General features: G+C 35.3%; 1 long non-coding RNA gene across 11 annotated transcripts in view; it reads right to left on the bottom strand.

Annotated features, from left to right (window-relative positions):
• The window catches only part of LOC144288827 (uncharacterized), a 369517-nt gene that overhangs the window by 33030 nt on the left and 314723 nt on the right, over positions 1-21764 (bottom strand). For all 11 annotated transcript variants that reach the window (XR_013356826.1, XR_013356829.1, XR_013356831.1 and 8 more), the window contains one exon: positions 6225-6396. This is a non-coding gene — a long non-coding RNA (uncharacterized LOC144288827). The remainder of the gene's footprint in view (positions 1-6224; positions 6397-21764) is intronic.

Below are 21764 nucleotides of genomic sequence, written 5' to 3' on the forward strand. Positions count from 1 at the left end.
ATAGCAGGGTTTCTACAAAGTATTTTCTCAGTTAAATTTACTGGAACTTGGCAATTAAAGCATGGTTACTTAACCAATCATAGGCCTAAAATACTCAATGACATCTTGATGGTGATGTCCAAAATCCAACTCGTTTGGTTTCCTAGAGCGGTAAGCAACAAAACATGTTTTGCAGAAAAAGATCCAGCATCTGCCAAGATGGGGTAGTAATTATTGTCAGCTTTTATATTTAATGGTGATAGGATGTTATTACAGCCGTCATATCTAGTAGCTGTCTTATAATCAAGTTTAAATATAGTCTTGGAGTAGCAGAGCCCAGCTCTGTGATTTAGCAACAATAAAAAAAAAAAAAAAAAAAAGTGTATTTCCTGAAAGGTTATAAACATTCCAAAGGAGGAAAACAAAGTCACTTACACAGAGGTACAATTAACACTCGGTTCTCCCTTTCAGTTTCTCTCCCTGAGTTTAATGTCTAGAGAAAGAAAACCAGTCTCTTTCTAGTATTACTTGTATTATCATTTCTATGATTATCACATCGTTTTTCTCCTCAAATTTTCTAGGGGTTTCCTGTCTCTAGGTAATACAGAAGTCCTTATGATAGTCAATAAAGGCCTACACAATCCAGCCATTCACGAGCTGCCTGACTTCATCTACTTTTTTTTCACTCTTGCTTACCCTGCGTTAACTTCCCTGGAGCCCTTGAATTCCCCCCAAAAAGGTAAACAGAATCCTGCCTCAGGGATCTTAGGTTACTAGTTACCCTGATCAGAACGTTCTTCCTCTATATTTCTGAATAACTCACTCTCAGTTGTCTACTGTCTTTGTTCAAAGACTGTCACCTTGGCCATTTAAAAGCATGTGGTTTGGAATTTAAGAAACAAAACAGATGAATATAGGGGAAAAGAAGGAAAAACAAAATTAGATAAAACTGAGAGGTAGGCAAACCAGAAGAGACGCAGAACTCTAAGGAGCAAACTGAGAGTTGCTGGAGGGGAGGTGAGGGGCGGGGATGGGGTAACTGTGTGATGGACAGTAAGGAGGGATCTTGATGAATGAGCACTGGGTGTTTTATGCAACTGATGTATCACTAAATTCTACCTCTGAAACTAATAAAAAAATTAATTTTAAAAAGTATCATACCACCCAGCTTCCTCAGACCCTGGTCACCTGCTATCCTTCCCTGCCTCGTAGTTCTCCAAACGGGTGTATTGCCTTTCTGTTCTATTTCTTCCTACATAGTCTAAGTTTTGTATTAATCTGAACCCTTTTTCTGCGTGCATTTTCACACTACTGGACATAATGCACTTTAATATGGTATTATCAGCATCTGAATGATCCAATCTGAAATAGACCTAACACCATTATTTAATTACAAGTCATTGCATTTTTTGGGACACCTGGGTGGCTCAATGGTTGAGCATCTGTCTTCAGCTCAGGTCGTGATCCTGGGGTCCTGGTATCAAGTCCCATGCTCCCTGCATGGACCCTGCTTCTCCCTCTGTCTATGTCTCTGCCTCTCTGTGTGTGTCTCTCATGAATACATAAATAAAATCTTTAAAAAGCCATTGAATTTTTTATAAATTTCCCTTATGCAACATATAACTTTGGTAGATTTCCATGAAATGCAGTTACATTATATCTATTAGCTAAAATAAACAATGCTCCTCAAACATTTGCAAAATCACATGATGGCAAACATTAGTGACTTTACTGTTATTCTTACTTTGCTTTCCCTACTTTTAAGCTGTTTTTTAATTATTAAATGAAAAATATGAGATCATTTTATCCATCTTTATATTTCTACCTCCTTGCACTGTGCCTGGCACATAACTGGATAATCAACAAATGCTGGTTAAATTAAAGAATGAGTAGATTTAGCACCAGAATTATTTAGTAACTAGTAGCTAGAGTAATATAAAATTTCTAAATCTGTCTTTAAAAACAAGCACTCTATGATCTCTTCTATGTGTGACTCTAGTTCCATATATATATATGTGTGTGTGTGTGCGCGCGCGCGCGTGTGTATATATATATATATAAATAATCCACTCTCTATGAATTATCTTTTTATTTCCAAAAGCATACTAATTATTTCACTTTCTAGTTCAATTCTTCCTTAACAGTGACTTAACAGTGAAGTCAATAGGAAGTTACCTTTCATCCTAATAATAATTTAAAGTCATGTTAGGAAATCTCTCTTTACCCTAGTCCAAAATCCATACATCTTCTAGAATGATATGTGTTGTTACTTGCAGATCACATGAATACACTACAGATCTTCTGAATTTAGTAACTAACCTTAAAATAGAACTCTATACCAAAAACAGAAAGTCTTTCTCTAAGGTCCTAAAATTACAAGTCTGTGACAAATTTAACTTATTTCACATTTTTTTAAAGATTTTATTTATTTATTCATGAGAGACACAGAAAGAGAGGCAGAGACATAGGCAGAAAGAGAAGCAGGCTATCCCCTGGGAGCCCAATGGAGGACTTCATTCCAGGACCCCAGGATTTTTCTCGGACTGCATAACAATTACCACAAACTGGATGGCTTAAAACAGAAATTTATTGCCCCACATTTCTGGAGTCTAAAAGTCCACAATCAAGGTGTCAGCAGGGCCATTTTCCCTCTGAAACCTATATGGTAAATCCTTCCTTGCCTCTTTACAGTTTCTGATGGTTTACTTGGCATTCCTTGTCTTTCAGCCAGCTATATTACTTCAGTCTCTGCCTCTGATGTCACATGGCAATCTCCTGTTTCTCTGCTGTGTTCTCCTCTTATAGAAACACTAGTTAAATGGGATAAAGAGCCCACCTTACTCTAATATAATCCCATCTTAAATAACTACAGGTACAATGACCCTATTGCAAATAAGGTCACATTCTGAAGCTCCGTTGGTTAGGACTTCAACATATCTTTGGTGGAACACAATTCAACTCAAAGTATAAGCCTTTTCCTAAGGAGGGAATAAGTTATAATACTCTTGTGTTAAGGATAAATCAAATAAGGTTGTGTGCTGTGATGCAATATGATGTAGTGGTTAAGAGCATAGGCCCCAATAGGAGCATTTTACTTCTCAAAGAAGAGGTTTACTAACAAAGGGAGAAAAAAAAGAAAGATATTCTTGACAGTACTAATGAAAAAAAAAAAAATGAAGCCAGACCTGTGAAATTCATGGTGCATCTGGACAATGGTGTTCTAAAGTCAATAAAGCAGAAAAATTATTTCAAAAAAATAATGAGGGATTCCTGGGTGGCTCAGCGGTTTAGCATCTGCCTTCAGCCCAGGGCGTGATCCTAGAGTCCCGGGATTGAGTCCCACATCGGGCTCCCTGCAAGGAGCCTGCTTCTCCTTCTGCCTCTCATTCTCTCTCTCTCTCTCTCTCTCTCTCTCTCTGTCTCCTATGAATAAATAAATAAAATCTTTAAAAAAATAATGAAAAAATTCCTTATAAAAGAGTTCGTAATCACGTAAAAGGAATAAGATTGGAAATATCATCATTAAACACCATAGTAATAAGGAAAAATCGTATATTTGCATAGCCTTAAAGTACCTCCCTCAGGTTATTTATTAATTACTGAGTAGCTGTAATGCATCTCCAAATTTTTATATTCCTCCTTCCAAGAATGATAGCTTAGTTTTCTTAAATCTTAGTTGAATTTAACAGCTCACTTTTAATAAATCTAGTATGGAAAGGGAACAAATGGGAAGTTTACAGAAGAGAAGCCTGCAGATATCACCTTAGAACCAAGTAATCAAGGTTAACATCACCAGCAATAAGTCACATTGGTATCATGAACTTCAATATGATGTGATGAAAAAGATACTTCATCTCTGAGTATTCCTTCTAAAATTCCATAACCCCAGGCTAGTTATGAGAAAACATCAGATAAACCCAAGTTATGGGGCATCCTACAAAACATTCAACTAGCACTCTTCTAAAGTATCGAGGTCTTTGTGAAAAGACTGAGAGGCTGTGGTATATTGGAGACTAAGGAGACGTGGCAACAAAAATTCAACATGGGGTCACCTGGGTGGCTGAGTAGTTGAGTGTCTGCCATTGGCTTAGATCCTGGGATTGAGTCCCTCATCAGGCTCACTGCAGGGAGCCTGCTTCTCCCTCTGCCTATGTCTCTGCCTCTCTTTGTGTGTCTCTCATGTATAAATAAAATCTTAAAAAAAAAAAAATCAACTCTGAAACAGAAGAACAACATCAATGGAAAAATAGTTGAAACCCAAGTAAAGTCTAAAGATTATACAAATGTCAATTTCTTCCTTGAACAGTTATATTAACTTTAGGGGAAGGAGAGTAAAAGGTATACAGGAACTCTTCTATGCAGTATTTGTAACTCTCCTATAAATCTAAAATTATTTCAGAAAAAAAAAGTTTTTAAAAAATAAAAGGATGAACCAAGACTTCCAACAATGTCACGTTAAGTCAAAGAATCCCTTCCTCTAAAAAGTGGAAAAATGGAAAAAAAAAGTCAAAACACATTCATTTCAGAACTCTGGAGTTTGACCAAAGGAAAAGCATGAATGAGAAGTGTTCACTCATGGCCATACTGTGCTAGATCTCTGGATAATGAGAGTGCAAGTATGCAGCGCCATTCTGCCTCCCCTTGCCACCTACATCCAGATCCATCAGCTCTGTAGTTGTACTGGGGCAGCACTGGCTGGAAAGCCCAGCAGTCTCACTGACAGAGGATAAGATTTGATTTTGAGCACAGGGTGAAGTCAAATGCCCAGTAGTCCTTTCGATGAAAGCAGCAAACTTGATTGGAAACAAATAATAAAACCTGAAGCTCTGCTATCACGAGGGTGCAGAACTACCCAGAGTAAGGCAATGAATGCCCAATAAATGTGACAGAAAGACCCTGTAAATAAGACAATCACAGAAAGATTACAAGCTCTGCACAAATCTCTGGCTGACTCCGACACTAGACACATGTGCATGAGAGACTCAAGGGCAGGAGGAAAGTCAAAGCTGAGATAGACTTGAAAATTGCTGGACCTTTGAATGTATTTCTCTACCGACACAAAATTATAATATTGAAGAGTTATCAAAGCCTTACAGGTTTGAGGTGTTTGAGCATAGTCTTTGTCCAAATCATTGGTTGATGACTGAAATATAGATAAAGGAGAAGCAGAAAAGAAGGAAGGGAGGAAGGAAGGAAAGAAGAAAGGAAGGAAGGAAGGAAGGAAGGAAGGAAGGAAGGAAGGAAGGAAGGAAGGAAGGAAGGAAGGGAGGGAGGGAGGGAGGGAGGGAGGAAAATATTAGAGACCTCAACAGCTACATACAGTGAAGAAGACAGATTCTACTGTTTAAGTACAGGCAGGATACAAACAGCACACGGCAATCATCAGAAAAAATAAATCAGGGGCACCTGGCAGGCTCAGTGGATAGAGCATGTGACTCTTGATCTCGGGGTTGTAACTTCAAGTCCCATGTAGGGTGTCGAGATTGCTTAAAAATAAAATCTTAAAAAAAAAAAAAAAAAGAAAAGAAAATCCAGATTTGCTACATTACATAAAAATGTCTGCTTTCAACAAAAACTTGAGTCATGTGATTTTAGATTTTTAAAATGTGTGAAATCAAGCCTATAGGAACTGATCCTGAATGTAACCTAGATGTTGGATTTATTAAAGACTAGTACAAAATAGTTACAAAGTAGCTATTACAAATATGTTTCTAAAATTAAAGAAAGCTATATTAATATAAAGGAAGATACGATGATCATGATTTCAGAAATGTGGCAACTCAGTGGACAAATAAAAACTATGAACAATAGTCAAATGGAAAGTTCAAGAATGAAAAGTAGAATATCCTAAATAATTCACAAACTGGGCACTAACGTATACATGAGATGGCAAAAGAAATGAATCTCCTTCATTTTATGACTCGCAGTTCCTTGAAAGCAGCTCTGCAAGTCTTAGTCCCAGACTATACTTATACTTTAATCCTCATCTCACTTCAGGATAAAGTGTTAGGGAGTGTAACAGTAACAACAACACACATTCTTACACACACACACACACACACACACACACACTGACAATGATAACAACCATCCTCAACCAACAAATAAAAACTTGAAGGGTTCAAGTAAGCTGAGAGGAAGTGTGGAAATTTATAAAGTGTTAAAGGAGAGAAAAGGCAGTGGCAGAGATAGGGACTAATATTAATTACACAACAACATTTTAAAATCATATGCTTTAGGGGTACCTGTATGGCTCAGTCAGTTTAGCATCCAACTCTTGATTTCACCTCAGGTCATGATCTCAGGGTGGTGAGATGGAGCCGTGCATCAGACTCCACCATCGGCATGGAGCCTGCTTGGGATTCTCTGTCTCTTTTTCCTTCCGCCCTGCCCCTTGCTCTCAATCTTCCCCCATCTCTAAAAAGAAAAAAAAATGCTTTAATATACTAAAATACTGAACATAAAGCTTTTCATGACCATTTTTTAAAGAATTTTTTTTTTAATTGGAAGACTTAAAGAAGAACAAAGTGACAATTTCTGGCTACCTAAGGTAGAAAGGTGACATAAAAATAGATTTACCGTAAATAACCTTCCCTTCTTTTATCACGGTGCAGCTGTGCAGTATCTGGACCTAACTGCATCTTGATTTTCATTAAAATGAATTACAACAAGGCAATAAATAGATGAATTAGATTTCATGTCATTAGTTAATACATGTAGAGACTTTTTAGTGTCGATGTGGGATGCTAAAGCTGAAGAACGGCAATCTTAGTGCTTCTGTATTTTATTTTTCTTTTGTTTTCTTTTGTGTCTTTGTTCACTACTTTGACTTCTAAATATTTAAAATAAACTTTTGATGACACAATTGATTTTCACTCTAGCTTGTCCTCAGACTTTGAGTAATTTAATAACACTCTCTGCTGTAAAAACAATTTAAATTAATGGCAAACATTACTAAAGCAATGCTAATTTTTTTCCTTAATTATTTCTATATGAATTGTTTCAGTTTGATACTCCATCTCATCCCCTAAATGACTTGATGTTGCAGCCTTTTTATAAAAAATCACTTTTTGGTGGTTTTAAAGTCAATTACTTAATAATAGCTCATATTCACTTACAGGTCAACAGAATCATGGTACGATTGTTTTTCTGCTCTCAAAATCTTGAAGTGAATGTACATTCCCTCAAATTCAGCTTTAACCCAGACAAGAAGGATTTAGTCAAAGCACAGACACTTGTTCTCCATAAATTCTCACAAGTTCAAATAATCTTATGTAGGCTAAAATTACTTCATTTGGCAGGGGCGAACTGGCCCTTGCACTTTATTTTCTTTCTAAAAATTAAACTTCTGCTGCTTGAGTAAAATTCTAAAATAGTAAGCAAATGTATTATTCTGTTAAACTCATTCTTAACAGTATTTCAGATGTGAGTAGGGAGAGAAGGTTCACAAAATAAGTGAATGAAAGGTTATGTCCTTAGCAACTGCAGGTGTGAACCCATTTTTGTCTAAACCATGATCATTTAAGAGAAAAGTAGGATATCCCAGATCTAATTTCTCTCTCTTTTTTAAAGATTTATTTATTTGAAAGAAAGAGAGAGCGAGCAGGGGAAGGAGCAGAGGCAGAGGGAATAAATCACAAGTAGACGCCCCATGAAGCCTGAAGTGGGGTTGATCCCATGGCCCTCAGATCATTACCTGAACTGAAATCAAGAGTTGGATGGAAAAAAAAAAAAAAGAGTTGAATGGTTAACCAACTGAGCCACCCAGGCACCCCAGATCTAATTTCTTCTAATGAGTCTAGAATTATTTTGGAAAATAATATTGGCCAAGAGATAAAACCAAACCAAACAAAACAAAACATGAAATGTATTAGTTTCAAACTGTAAGTTTCATGCAGTAGATGTGGTACACATTCATTGCCCTTCTCAGGCGTGCAAGAAATAAAAGTTAATTGTATAAAATTACCTTAGTTTCTATTTTAACCATCTAAGCCACTACTGGAATAATAAAAATCCAGCGGCAGTCAACTGAGGGTTCTCTCTTTTCCCAGGTCAGTTCTAATGTCCGAGGTCCTTACCTAGTTTCAAAGGATTGGAGTGGAAGTAACCACCTGGTTCTCAGATTTTTCTATACTTAATAGTAAGACGTGTATATTCACCAGTCTGATCCTCAGACATTAATCTCTAGAGTATTTATGAGTATTTGTTTGGTAGTGACCTTGTTGGCTGACCAGGCCTTTTCAGTTCCAAATCACCCCACGTGATGGAACTCATGCTGTATATTCCACGCTAGTCTAGGGCATTAACTACTGTCTCATTATGCCCAAGCTTTTGCCTGCCAGGACTCACTGTACAGCAAGTCTAGGTCCCATTTTACATTCTTGCCAGCAGGGAATCCACTCTTCTATTTAACACACACCTATTTGAATTTTGCTGCCTCCTCTTGATCACTTCATCTCTCATTTTCTCTCTCCCACTTGAGGGAGTCTCTTCTAGTCCATCGGGCACTGGTGAATGAGGGAGGTGTGGAGGGGAAAATACTCCTCCTCAAACCCACTATTTTCAAATATTTATTCATGCAATTCTCAAAGTTTAGCTCCTATATGAACAAAATCAGCGTTAACTGAGCTTTGCCAAAAAATGCCGTCTTTCAATATACAAACCCAAAAGATGACAGTATCTTGGGATGGGAGAAGGGTAGGGCAATCAAGGAATGAACAAGCTATCTGCAGAATTCTGATACAGTAAGTTTGAGAACCACTAACTTATTCTGCTGTAAACCAAGATTAGTTTGATTTTCCTAGTGACTTTAGCTTTTAAGTACCAAAAGGAAACACTTTTTTTTCCTTTGTTTTCCATTCTCCAAGGCCATGAGCATGGAGCATTCTAGGCATTTGAAGAGAAGTCAGCACATGGATAAAACATTAAATATCAGATAAAAAGGACACATTAGTGTTTCAAGTGTATCATTTCTCTAAAAGTTTTATGAAAAGAAGTCAGAATAATCATTTCTAATTAAAGCAGAAAGAAATACTGAAATCTTTTGTAGATCTACTCTAAGTTGGCTATAGACATGGTTAATACAGACATTTTGCTCATCTTGATGATCTATAGGAGAGATTTTCAAGTTCTAATATGCCTAAGTATTTTTTAGGAAGATAACTTAAAACTAAGATTACCAGTCCCGACCTACTAGTTTCTGGTTCTCAAATATCCATTTTTTAAAAACAAAGACTGTGAGTATAATAGAAATGATTCATGGATCACAGGTTAAAAATTGATATTCAGGAAGTCCTTGTCCAACACTTTTCAGCTCTACGTATGTGTGTATTTACTACTAAATTCCTTTGTCTCTACAGGAAAAGAGTCATTGTAGCATATCCTTTTTAAATATTATAAAACCTTAGGGAGCCTGGCTAGCTAAGTAGAACATGTGACTCTTGATCTGAGGGTCATGAGTTTAAGTCCCACACTGGGCATGGAACCTATTTTTTAAAAATTACAAAATCTCAAATATTTCTGTGCATTTAAGAAAGTTCACTTTTCTCAGAGTTCGATGATTATTATTAAGTAACAGTTTTTAGAAGAGCCATTTTAAGTAAGCTTTCATTCTGCAAAGACTTACTTAAGACAGCAACTTCTTAGTGACTTAAAGTCAGGAACTATCAATTTTTCACATTGTATCCAAAAGTGACTAGTCCAATACCTTGCTCTCTGTAGAAGCCAAGTAAATCCTTGATAATCAAATATAGAAGTTTTCAGGTTGAGAGCTATTAGGCTCTTAAGGAATTTGCTAAGTCTCTTGATCTACTAGGGATATTTGAAATATAGCCACAGGCAGTTGTACTTTTGACATACTTAAACCATCCCCTCAAATTCATCTTGGACATCAGGTAACATGCTGTCAGTATGGCAAATATTTATCTGAAATGTAATTTGCTCTGAATGTCCAAAGGACCATAACCATACTCAGTCAAAACATCTATACCTTACAAATGCAAATGGGTTCTGATAGAAAGCTTGGGTGCATTGGCCTAGTGTCCCATTTGATGGCTGAGAACATGGTATGTTTCTTTCTTGGTTTTCAGCTATATTCTAGAGGCTTTAAAATAATCGCTTAGTGGAGAACACATTCTTTTAGGGTTATCTTACCTGGGAGCAAATGACAGATTTGTTAAGTAGTCATGGTCACTGACTATGAGACTTCACTGTAGAATCTTAATAATGTCATATGGCTGCGACAGTTTTTATTTGCCAACAGGAAGGATACAAAGACTATGAGTATGATGCAGCTGTGGTCACCTATAAGCAAAACATTAATTTGTTCCTCAAGAATGAACTGCCCCTTTTCTTTGCTTCAGGTATCCAGAGAATGCATGTGATATTTTAGAAGATGAAAATGTTGATCACTGCTTTCATGGTCATTTTCTCTGGCAGTAAAGCACCCACCATTATGCATTTTTATTTTTTATTTTAAAGAGGCTTAGTTAAGAGCATAGGAAATTGGTCCTGAGTTAGATGAATGGGGTTGGGGAAAGATGATTCTATCTCAAATAATGACATAAAAGAATATTAATGTTTAGTAAATGTGTACCCTATAAAGAACAATTATACTAAATGAAAACCCAAATTAATAAAAAAGGCAAGAGATGAGTAGTAAATGTATTTATTCAACCGAAAAATACATGAATAGGACTGGCTTTAAGTATAACCTGCCTTATCTGGTAATTCATTCCATAAAACGAGGAAGAGATTCTTTTCCATTTCACTGTCTGCTTTAATAAGCTATATTTTGGGGAATCTTCTTCTCTAGTTCCAAGATAGTTATCAAATGTAAGAAATGTGTTTTTTTTTCTTGATGGAATTTAATTCTCAAACATATGAGAGGTGAATTTTAATTTTGTTGAGAAGGAAATTGAGGGGATTTTTAAATTGTTATAAAACATACCTGAAGTTTATCATTCAACCATTTTAAAGTATACAATTCAATGGCATTAGATAAACCTACAATATTTTGCAACTACCACCTTTTCTTCATTTCTTGAACTTTTTCATCACCCCAAACATTAATGTGTTTGATGCACTCATTAAACAAAAATTTCTCATTTCTCCAAGCCCCTACTAACCTCTTTTCTACTGACTGTATCTATGAATTTGCCTATTCTAGGTACATAGTATAAGTGGCATCATACGATATTTGTGTCTTTGTGTCTCACTTATTTTATTTAGTATAGTTTTCAAGGTTTACCCATAATGTAGCATGTATCAGAATTCCATTCTTTTTAAGGTTGAATAATATTCTATTATGTGTATAAGTCACATTTTGTTTATTCACTAATAAATAAGTGGACATATGAGTTTTTTTCTACCGCTTGGCTATTATGAATAATGCTGCTATGAATATTGATGTACAAGTATCTGGGTTCTGGCTTTCAATTATGTTAGGTATATATCTAGAAGTAGAATTGGTGGAATCTATGGTAATTCCATGTTTAACTCTTTGAGCTAAACTTCTCTGCAGTAGCTGTACCACTTTACATCCCTACCAGCAGTATACAAGGGTTCGAATTTCTCATCCTCATTGCCTTTGTTTTTTTTTTTTTTCCTTTTTTTCCTTGATAATATATGAAAGGGTGTGAAGTGGTATCTCACTGTGGTTTTGATTTCCATTTCCCCAATAACTAGTGGTGTCTAACATCTTCCATGTGCTTTTTGCCCATTTTGTGTCTTCTTTGGAGAAATGTCCATTCAATGTCTTAGTCTACTTTTGAATTGGATTTTTTTGGAGGAAACTGAGTTTTAAGCATCTGTAACTTTCCCAAGATTATTCAATATGTAAGCAGCAGAAATACCCTCAAAATCCATGAGGTGGACCTCCAAACCCTTGCAGTCTTTCTAATTCCAAAAAGGCTCCTTGTTAAGCCAATGCAGCTTAACCAAAATTTGTTCTTCCTGACACCATGGACTCAATCCAAGAGGGAAAACAAACATTTATAAATTATAACAGCTGCTGATCCCTTTATGACTCCCTCCCAGATAATAAACTCTGGCATCACTGCTATAGAAGTGATGAGCACCCCTCCATGTACTGGCCCAATTTCACGGCTTTTGTTAAGAAGTAAACACTGTTCAAACTTATTACTTAACTGGATTAAAACTCTTTTTCATATAAAATTTCGACTAGTACAAATATCTTTTTAGGTATTTGTGTTCTCCCTAACCACAAATGAGTACTCAACTTCTAAGGACAGTGTATGAAAAGTAACTTTACTGAATAGCGAGTGATGAAGAAAAGTCTCCATTGAAGCAAATAATAACAAGCACGGGTTCAGTTTTTACTCTGCTTCCATTAGATGCTCTCTATGTAGGAAGAAATGTGTACACAATCAAGCATAACATCTAAGAAAGCAGTTTGAAGTAAAGGTTCTTTATTTCATATCAAGGGGAACAGCAGCTGATGTACTATACATGTAAATGATGCATAGATGAGTTTCATATCATCTGTAGGGAACTGAGATCATCTTTTTATATGAAAATAAACATATTTTCTGGGAGAGAAAGCCAGCCTGATTCTGTCTGTGGAGACCCAAGTTTAGAAAGAGACTTTGATGCTAGTGGACAGGAAAGAAGAATTATGGTGCCTCACATAAAGGCTTGATCAGGCTTTAAAGAAACAGAGGCGTCTCATTCACAATCACTGCCTGAGAGCCTGTGGACAACAGTGGCTCTCCGGGTGACTGAGGAGGCAGTCCCTCTGCTGCTCCTCAGCAGGTGGCAAGAAGACGTCACCTCATCCATCTGCAAATTAATGGGATTGGAGAAGTGCTCCATTCACAGCATAGTCTGATTTCTTTTACCTAATTCCCATGAAAACAGTGACTATTATTGGAGCAACAATGAAGGAGGTCACTGGAAGGGTAATTACAAACATAGCCACAAAAGGCAAAGCAGTTCAACACAGATAAGGCAATAAAGTATCTCAGTATTTCCAAGTGTATTTCTTAACAGCTTGGGATATTTTTAACATGCACTTTATTTTTTAACTGTAGTTATATGTTTTGAGAATTAAATTGGAGTACATTCATTTGGAAAAAACTTCATAAAGAAGCATCCATGCCTTCATTGTCTCAAGACTGAAAGAGTTCAAGTCAAGCATGAAGGTGGCCAGAAGACAATGTGTCCTTAAGGGGGATGTCACATAGCTAAGAAAGGCCAAATAATTCTGTGCCTCAAAGCTCTCACCCTTGCAACAGCTCTATCCAGGGACCTGGGAAACTGGTTTTTATCATGCAAAATTCCTCCAAGCCTTTATGGGAAGATGCTTGCCTTTCTTTTCATACCATTCCCTACCAACATTGTCCCTTTGGCAAGGCAGCTCCAAACTTGTATATAAATGAAATACCTCCTCGCCTCCCTGCCAGCAGACAACTTTAATTGCCAAGAGAGCATCACTCAACTCTTGCCCCTTTCCAATATACGTTTAAAATCCGATTTGCAAAAATAACTCATGAATATAAGTTAGTGGACACTGCTTTTCCACACCAAATTTAAAGTTACCAATGCCAAAAAAAAAAGTGATTTGACCCTAAATTCATCCTGGGCATATTTGAGAGTCAGTTTGCCAAGTCCTGTGCAAAGTTTCTGGCACATATGAATTGCTGCCAATACCACAAGTATTGGAATTGCTCTCAAAACTATTTATGACTCACTCATCAAAATCAATCTCATCATCTAGTCTTGATCAACCAACTTATTCATGAAGCTTGGCTCCAAATGCATGTTTTCTCAAATTGAAATCTTGTTCAAAGTATGAAGATCTTCAATTACTGACTCTTGGATGTATTTGTAAATGCCACTGGCAAATTTCAGAAGAATAGCTCAAAAATAACTGACAACAAAGGCAACGTCTTCTGGCTGAAATGTCTATCTCCCCAAGAAGGATTGCTTTGTAAGTTAGCCAGTCCTTGGGATATTTATTTTGCTATATTATTTTGAATGTAGTATTATGGCTTTGCTAGGCATACTTTTATTTAGCACTTACTGAGCCCAGTTGCTCTTACACAGAGATGATACTACAGGTTAGTTGTAATGTCCTTGGTAGCATTTTATTCAAGACAAATGTATTTGCACTCTATCAAATCGATTTTGGGATATATTAATGATTATGCAAATTTTAAAATATATGTTCAGAGCTGATAATAATAATTAGCACTTACTCAATGTTACCACCCGGTTGACTTATGCTGAGTACTGGTTCAGAATGATTTACATGTATTAACTATGTCATTTGTACCTTATCATATTGGTTATTTATAATATTATGCCCATATTGCAGATAAAAAAAAGAAGGCAATGTAACTCAGATAAATAACACAACTTGCTGAAAGCTGATACACTGTTTAAATACACATAGTCTAAATCTAGAGCTCACTCCCTTAACCATCCATTTAGCTTTTGAAAATTTAGAGATAATTTACAATAGCATATTAATATAAATAGAAAATAAGGTAGATTTATTCCTATATGTCTCATTTCTATCCTAGAATCTCCTTACTAGTTTTGAGTTTCACAAATATATACTTTAATTCTTTTAAGATTTTTGGATATAAACCAATGATTATGTAAATCATGAGTTTACATAAATCTATGTTATGCTAATATTTCCTTAGATACTATACTAAATATTTTATTTGTGTATCTTCTGCCAATTACCATTTTATTAGCTTGGGAAATGCAATCATCACAATATTTCTAGCTTTAACAAGTACTCAGAATATTTAATAGTCCTGACGAGCTCTACAGAATTTCATAAAGCAGAGACAACTAGCTAGTTCTAAAATACTGTTTCTATTATCTACCAGTAAAACCCAACTAAATTTATGTGCTCTAAATTCTACATTTTGGAGAAGCAAAGCCATCCAGGGAAGGAGAGCATGAATGAATTTGATGTCTGAGAGTTCTAAGTTCAGCTTTAGTTTTTGCCACTTACTAGCTATTATACTTGGACAAATTGCTTGCTCAACCCTCTCATCCTAACGTGACCGTAATATCACCTCCTCTTAGTGTTATTGTGAAGAGTAAGTTAAATTTGTATAAATTGCCAATATCAAATTTTTCAGTTGGAATTAATAGCTCCCTAAGCTGCAGTGTTTGGGGGTGGGGAACTGTTGGGAAGGGAGTGTCTGTGTTTTTCTTTTCCAGTTTTAAAAAAATGGGGCTGGGAATTACAGTCCAAGGAAAATATACTTTCCTTCCTGTTATCCTGTTTGTACTGCTTTTCATATGCCTTTGTAGTCTACAGTATCCCCCATGAGGATAATTTAATGCACTTTCAAAAAGTTCTTCCCTATCAATAACAAAATACATTAAACACAACCAGATGGAATAGCATCTCCCTAAGATGTCCTGGCAGCCATAGCAAATGGCTCCCTTGCCCTATCTCCTGTTCCCTAACCCAGCCCAATTTCTGATCAGATCCCACTTGTAGGGACCACAAATCAAAGGTCATTCAATGGATCTACAAGTAAAGAATGATTCGAAGAAATCCAAAAACTGGCCTCAGGAGATTCTAATTCAGAACACATCCCAGGTTCTTACTCTTTCACAGCTCCTTAGGGAAGCCATGAAATATCTTGAAACCACCAATGGTCTCATCATGTAGCAGTCTGAACAGTCAATGATATTGGAAGCCAAGAACTCAAAGCTGCTTTGATTCATTACACAATATATTTCAGCTTCACGATGAAGTCCCTCTCATTGTTTATAATGAATAAAACATTTTTCTCTTTAGGTAGTTGGTAGGCAATAGTTAAATTATATTTTTTGTTCAAGACATAAGGTAAGAAAAAGAAGCCGAGTTTATTCCTTTTTATTCTGGAAAAAAAAAGAGATTCTACATATGAAGATGTTCTAGAGATACCTTAAGCAATTTCCTAAAAGCATAAGCAAGTAAAGAGCAGAAAATATCCCAAATGTAAGTTACATTGGCTCAGCTTCAAGGGGGTGATATTTTTACTTTATTATTTAATTTTCAGGTTGGTGTCACAGTATCCCCGAGGTTAAGCCCAGAACAATGATCAATTTTAAAATCAAACCACAGGATTCTTAGTATCAACACAGAGGAATATATTTTTCCCCAAGTGCTGTAATCATGTTAGCTAAATTCAGAGTATTCATGTCATTTTTTCATAAATTCTGATTTAGAATATCTCTCGTGCAAACTCTTCTCAAAATGTTTCTAGAAATTTCAGTTCATTCCTATTCCAATTTATTAGATCCCAATGGGAATCTTCATTAAGACCCAAACTCATTATGTCAATAGAAAATCCATTATCATGAACTTTAAGACAACAAAAGAGAGTGGTTTTATTTTTCTAGTACAAGTGTGAGGATATATAATTTGGGATATTCATAAAGATAAATTCTTGACAAGAGCTTTATTTAGAAAGGAGATAAACACTAGAAGCAACACACAAACAAACACTTGAGTAGCTTTGGTATTTGAATAGTAATCACAATATATGTTGTTGATTTATACACCTTAGAACTAATTTTGGGGACAACTGAAAGTCCACAATTCTATTTTAGAAAGTAGCAAGTGAATCCAAAATCATTTTTAAATAATATTGTATCAATCAGATCAAAAATATATATACTTTCATCTCTCAGATCAAAGTATGATAAAACAATGATTCTTTGTTAGAATTTTGGAGAAGTCCACTAGTCTATTTTTTTTCTGCCCACATTACATTGTCAGGGATATGTAGTCCATACGCCTAAATGAAAGTGTAATGTTAATCCCACATTCTTATTTTCATTTATGTCTGTGCTCTGTCAAGTTTATGCTACAAGCTAATTGACAATGGGAGACCATGTTGTTTAACAAGCTAATTGACAAGGGAAGACCATGCTGTTTAACCTAATGTTAATGAAAGGAGTATACTGCACTTTCAATATGTCAACTCTGAAGTGAATGCTATTTGACTATCTTTGGTTTCATTTAAAGACATAATCAGCAAAAGTCAAAATTGGACAGTTTCAAAGTACATGAGAAAGCTTGTATTGAATTTATACTATTAGGTAAATAACTACAGGTAATGGGTGAGGAAGGTTGTGGGAATAGGGGGTTAGGTGTGTGTAAACAAAGATCCATATATCTGGCACAACATTCTACTGTTTGATACATGCTTTCTTCAATAAATAGGAAATCTAAAAAATTGCAATACACATTCATATTTCTGTATATTTAGGTAATATACATACACATTTAGCTATGCAGATAAAATGTACATAAAATGTATACACAGACATTTATGAATAAAGAAATATGTGAAAGAATATAGCTAGCATTTATAAAATGCCAACTTTGTTCTGGGAACATATTCAATGTTTTACACATATTCTATTTAAATCTTTCAATAACCTTTTAAGGAAGATCTTAATATTTTCTCTTTTTATTACACATATTTTATTTAAATCTTTCAATGACCTTTTAAGGAAGATCTTAATATTTTCTCTTTTTATTATATTAGAAACTTGAGGTTCAGGTAAATTATTTTACTTGTTGACATCACACCACAAGTAGTAGAGCCAGTATTAAAATAAATATCACCCTGAGCCACTTATGTGATTAATAACAGTGTAGGACTTAATTCTATTCACATTGTACCTCACAGAGAAAGATGAATGTATAGTTCTTCACTACACTTGATATTTTTAGGGTCTATTACAAAGAAAAAGAAAGGAAGAAATTGTACTCTCAATACCACAGCCACCTTCTTATTTTTCTCAGTTGGAGTCATTACTAAGTGTTAAAGTGATTATAGGGGTATGTGATATTAATACTGTGATAAGTATCATTTGATACCAAAGGCCTAATACCACTACCAGTGTTCTTTATATTGATAACTTTAACAATGAGGTTCCTATTCACTGATGAGGATTTTTGTGGTTAAATAAAAGTGACATGACCAACAACTCAGGTTAACATTGGCTACCACAGTAATTTTCAGTTGCAGTAAGAGTACTTTAGCCTTAAATGTCCTCATTAAGATAATTATTATCAAGGACTAATAGCCATTAGCTATTTTGATCAAAATGGAAACTATTTAAAGATATTTTATGCAAATTTTAAGTTATTTTTATGGACTGTGACCCAGACCAGTTGTTTTTTTTGTCCCCAGTCTATTGTGTTAAAGAACCACTTTCAGAGGTTAATTAAACACTGTTTATGATATTATGATCATCTGACCTCGAGAATTTTAACCATATTCATAAATAAGGATGTGCGCATAGACAAGGAAATACAATGATTGCTTTGGTTTTTTTCCCAAAACCATCTTGGCAAAGAGACTTTCACACCCCAAAGCTCCACATCTGCAATTGCAAAATAATTAATTGGTTGCCAAGCCATTGTGCATATTCCAGGACACCAGCCAACATCTAATACTGGCATCATTAAGTGAAAAATATTGTAATGTTAAATACTGTATTTCCCGGCTTCATTTAGCCAATCAATGATGTCAGTAGTATCCTGTTCTTTAGGAAACTTAATTAAATTCTTTCATTCAGATAATCAACATTTGTGCTTCCAACCACTCTTTAAATAGAGTCATTCTTTGTCTGGCAGCTGTGAGAACTTTTTACCCCATCCCCTCACAGAAACAAATAGAGAAAAAAAAGTTCATTTAACACTTAGATAATGAAATCCTGTTTGAGATACCATTCACTGGCATGTGGCAGTTTTAACAGTACAGCTTAATTCTGAAATTTATTCAAACCAAGGGAGTATCTGAGTCAACAAGTTGGGTAAAGTGAATTAATTGCCCAACGGATCACATCAAAATGCCATTCTCTCTTCTATGCCGAATCAGAGAACATGCATATTGTGTGGATAGTATGGCTTTAAAATGCAAAGATGTATGAAACTCAAATAATGTATTTTAGATTATGATGTAAAAGGATTTTATCTACAAAGAGACCCTCACACAGATGAGAACTTAGCATTAATTTTACAGCATCTTGGTATAAAGAGAAATGTGTGAAAGTGTGTGTGACCTCAAGGCAGGATCTATTTTTTCAACGTTTGATCAGTATACCCCTACTGTTCAATATAGCAGCTAGCAGAACTTATAATTCACAGTTGTTTCTCTCTGTCATGTATATGCATACTTGTACAAAGATATATACATATATATGTTTTCTTTAGGCCGCTAAAAAATTACACACACACACACACACACACATACACACACTTTAGGTCATTACACATGTATATTTTTTATCTACCCATCCTGTATCCTGTATATCCCTAACAAAAACTGTTCACTTGAAAACTTTGGAGAAAATTGACACAGACTTTCAAAAAAGACATTTGCAAATATTTAAAATGTTTATGGAAACACTGATCATTGATCTTAAAGCAACTTTGAGAATTTGTATCATTTAAAATCACAGATTTATTGCTGTTATAATGGTCCTAAAAATAGGAGCTGCACTCTGAACAAATGCATTTATAAAATTCATTCTTACCATCTATTTAGCCAACCAATGAACTGTAGCTCAAGTGACAGAGTGGAAGACCACCTGCCTTCTCTGTGCTTCATATTTTACAGAGTATAACCATCTTAGATAGTCTGCATAGTAAAAACACTGTAGAGCTGACCTATTTAATTTATTAGGCAATACCTAAGGCTTGTGATATTAGAAATTTCATGTCCTTCAATATTTTTTATTTGGTTTGAATTATTTCATTTTATATTAAAACACTTAAATTGACTGCAACTCTCATTTTTTTGTTGTTGTTTCATATACATATAAAGCCTTTGCACTTTGACCTGGTTGGAAGAAAATTCTTCCAAGAAAGGTCTGGACTCCTTTTGAATCCAGCTGTGTTTGCCTTCCCCTTGCTGACCTCCCCAAGCCAAATAATGGCACAGCATCTTCTTAGTTATCTTCAAAAACATAATTTCAGCACTAAACATATTTGGCATTTACTGGGAAAAAGCAAAGCTATGCCTCTGCATATAAAAAGACAACAAAATAGTCATATATAACATGTATCTTTGGATCAAGTCTGCTTGATATCAAAACAGGGCACATAAGTCACAAATTTTACTTATTAAATGCAAAATTTCATTTACTATGATTTAGTTCATTAAAGTTCAGCACATATTTCTTTGGGACAAATTCAAGGTAACACAAAAAGTCTTATTCTGGGAGAACAAACCTACTGTGAATGGAGAAATATTTTTTTCAAGCAATGGAATCAACAGTGCTTTTATTTCTTAATGGATTTTCTATTTTTATCCTCAAAGTATGCCTTACTGTGCTCTTTATCACATGCACGAAGAAAACATAGTTTTTCAGTACAACTGCTGAAAACGAAACCTTTCTCTCCTTTTTGGTGCTTTCCCCTTGCTCTCAGTTCGTGCTTGTTTCCAGGATCACTGCTAAACTCATGTGCAATTTGCACGTGAACAGTGCTTAAGATCCTAAAATTAGAATTTCTTTTCTAAGATAAATATTCCAGTCACTAAAAACATGTAATTTACCATACCTCAGAAATCTTAAGGATGTTTTCAACTCATTGAAAATATATGCAGCCCACACATAAAGAATTTCAAAAGGCTGGAGCAGATTGTATGCATTGTAAATAGGGCATAGGCCCTTTGCTGAGAATGAACAGGCAAACGTGAGCCTTTAGTTACTTGCAGCTACATGGGTCACGTTCTCATAACAATGATTTTATATAAAAAGGAAATCTCCCAACTGCAGAGAAGCATGGCAGGTTTTTCCTGTGGCAGATTTGTAATTTATATTGCCAATGCTGCACGTGTGAGTCAAAAATTCAATAGGGTTTCTCAGAGTATATTTTTATCATTGTTTGCTTTGCTTCTCACCAGCAAATCATCTCTTCTGATAAATAGTGATTAAAAGCAAACTATGGGTATTCGATTAGCCTTATAAGCCATACTCATTTGAAACTCATCCTCACTCCTTTTTAATAATTACCAAGGGGTAAAAATGGTTAAATAATATAAAAGGGAATAAAATCTACTGCAAACTTTTCTTCCTGGTCACTAGACCATGGCATCATGAGCCCTTGAAAGAAAATATTCCTGGAAGATCAAAATCACACACTGACTCCAAGTATTTCTGTTTTAATATTCATTTAAAAGTACAATTATTGTAGTTAAAGTGTTATTTTCATTGCTAACATTGGCAAATCAATTTTATTTTTTTATTTAAATTCAATTTGCCAACATATAGCATAACACCCAGTGCTCATCCCATCAAGTGCCCTCCTTAGTGCCCATTACCCAGTTGCCCCATCACCCCACCCCTCTCTCCTTCCACAACCCTTTGTTTGTTTCCCAGCGTTAGGAGTTTCTCATCGTCTTTCTCTCTAATTTTTCCTCACTCAGTTTCCCTCCTTTCCTTTATAGTCCCTTTCAATATCTCTTATAATTCCACCCACATATAGTGAAACCATGTGATGATTGTATTTCTCCAACTGACTTATTTCACTCAAAATAATACCCTACAGTTCCATCCATGTAGAAGCAAATGGTGGGTATTCATCCTTTCTGATGGCTAATATTCCATTGTATTGTATATATATATACACCACATCTTCTTTATCTATTCATCTGTGGAAAGACATTTCAGCTCCTTCCACAGTTTGACTATGGTGGATACTTCTGCTTTGCTGGGTCATAAGGTAGCTCTATTTTGGCAAATCAGTTTTAAGACATTAAGACAGAGCTGACCAGAGCAAAGGAAAC

Source organism: Canis aureus, chromosome 18 (genome assembly GCF_053574225.1).
Source record: "Canis aureus isolate CA01 chromosome 18, VMU_Caureus_v.1.0, whole genome shotgun sequence".
In the NCBI taxonomy this organism is placed as follows: domain Eukaryota; kingdom Metazoa; phylum Chordata; class Mammalia; order Carnivora; family Canidae; genus Canis; species Canis aureus.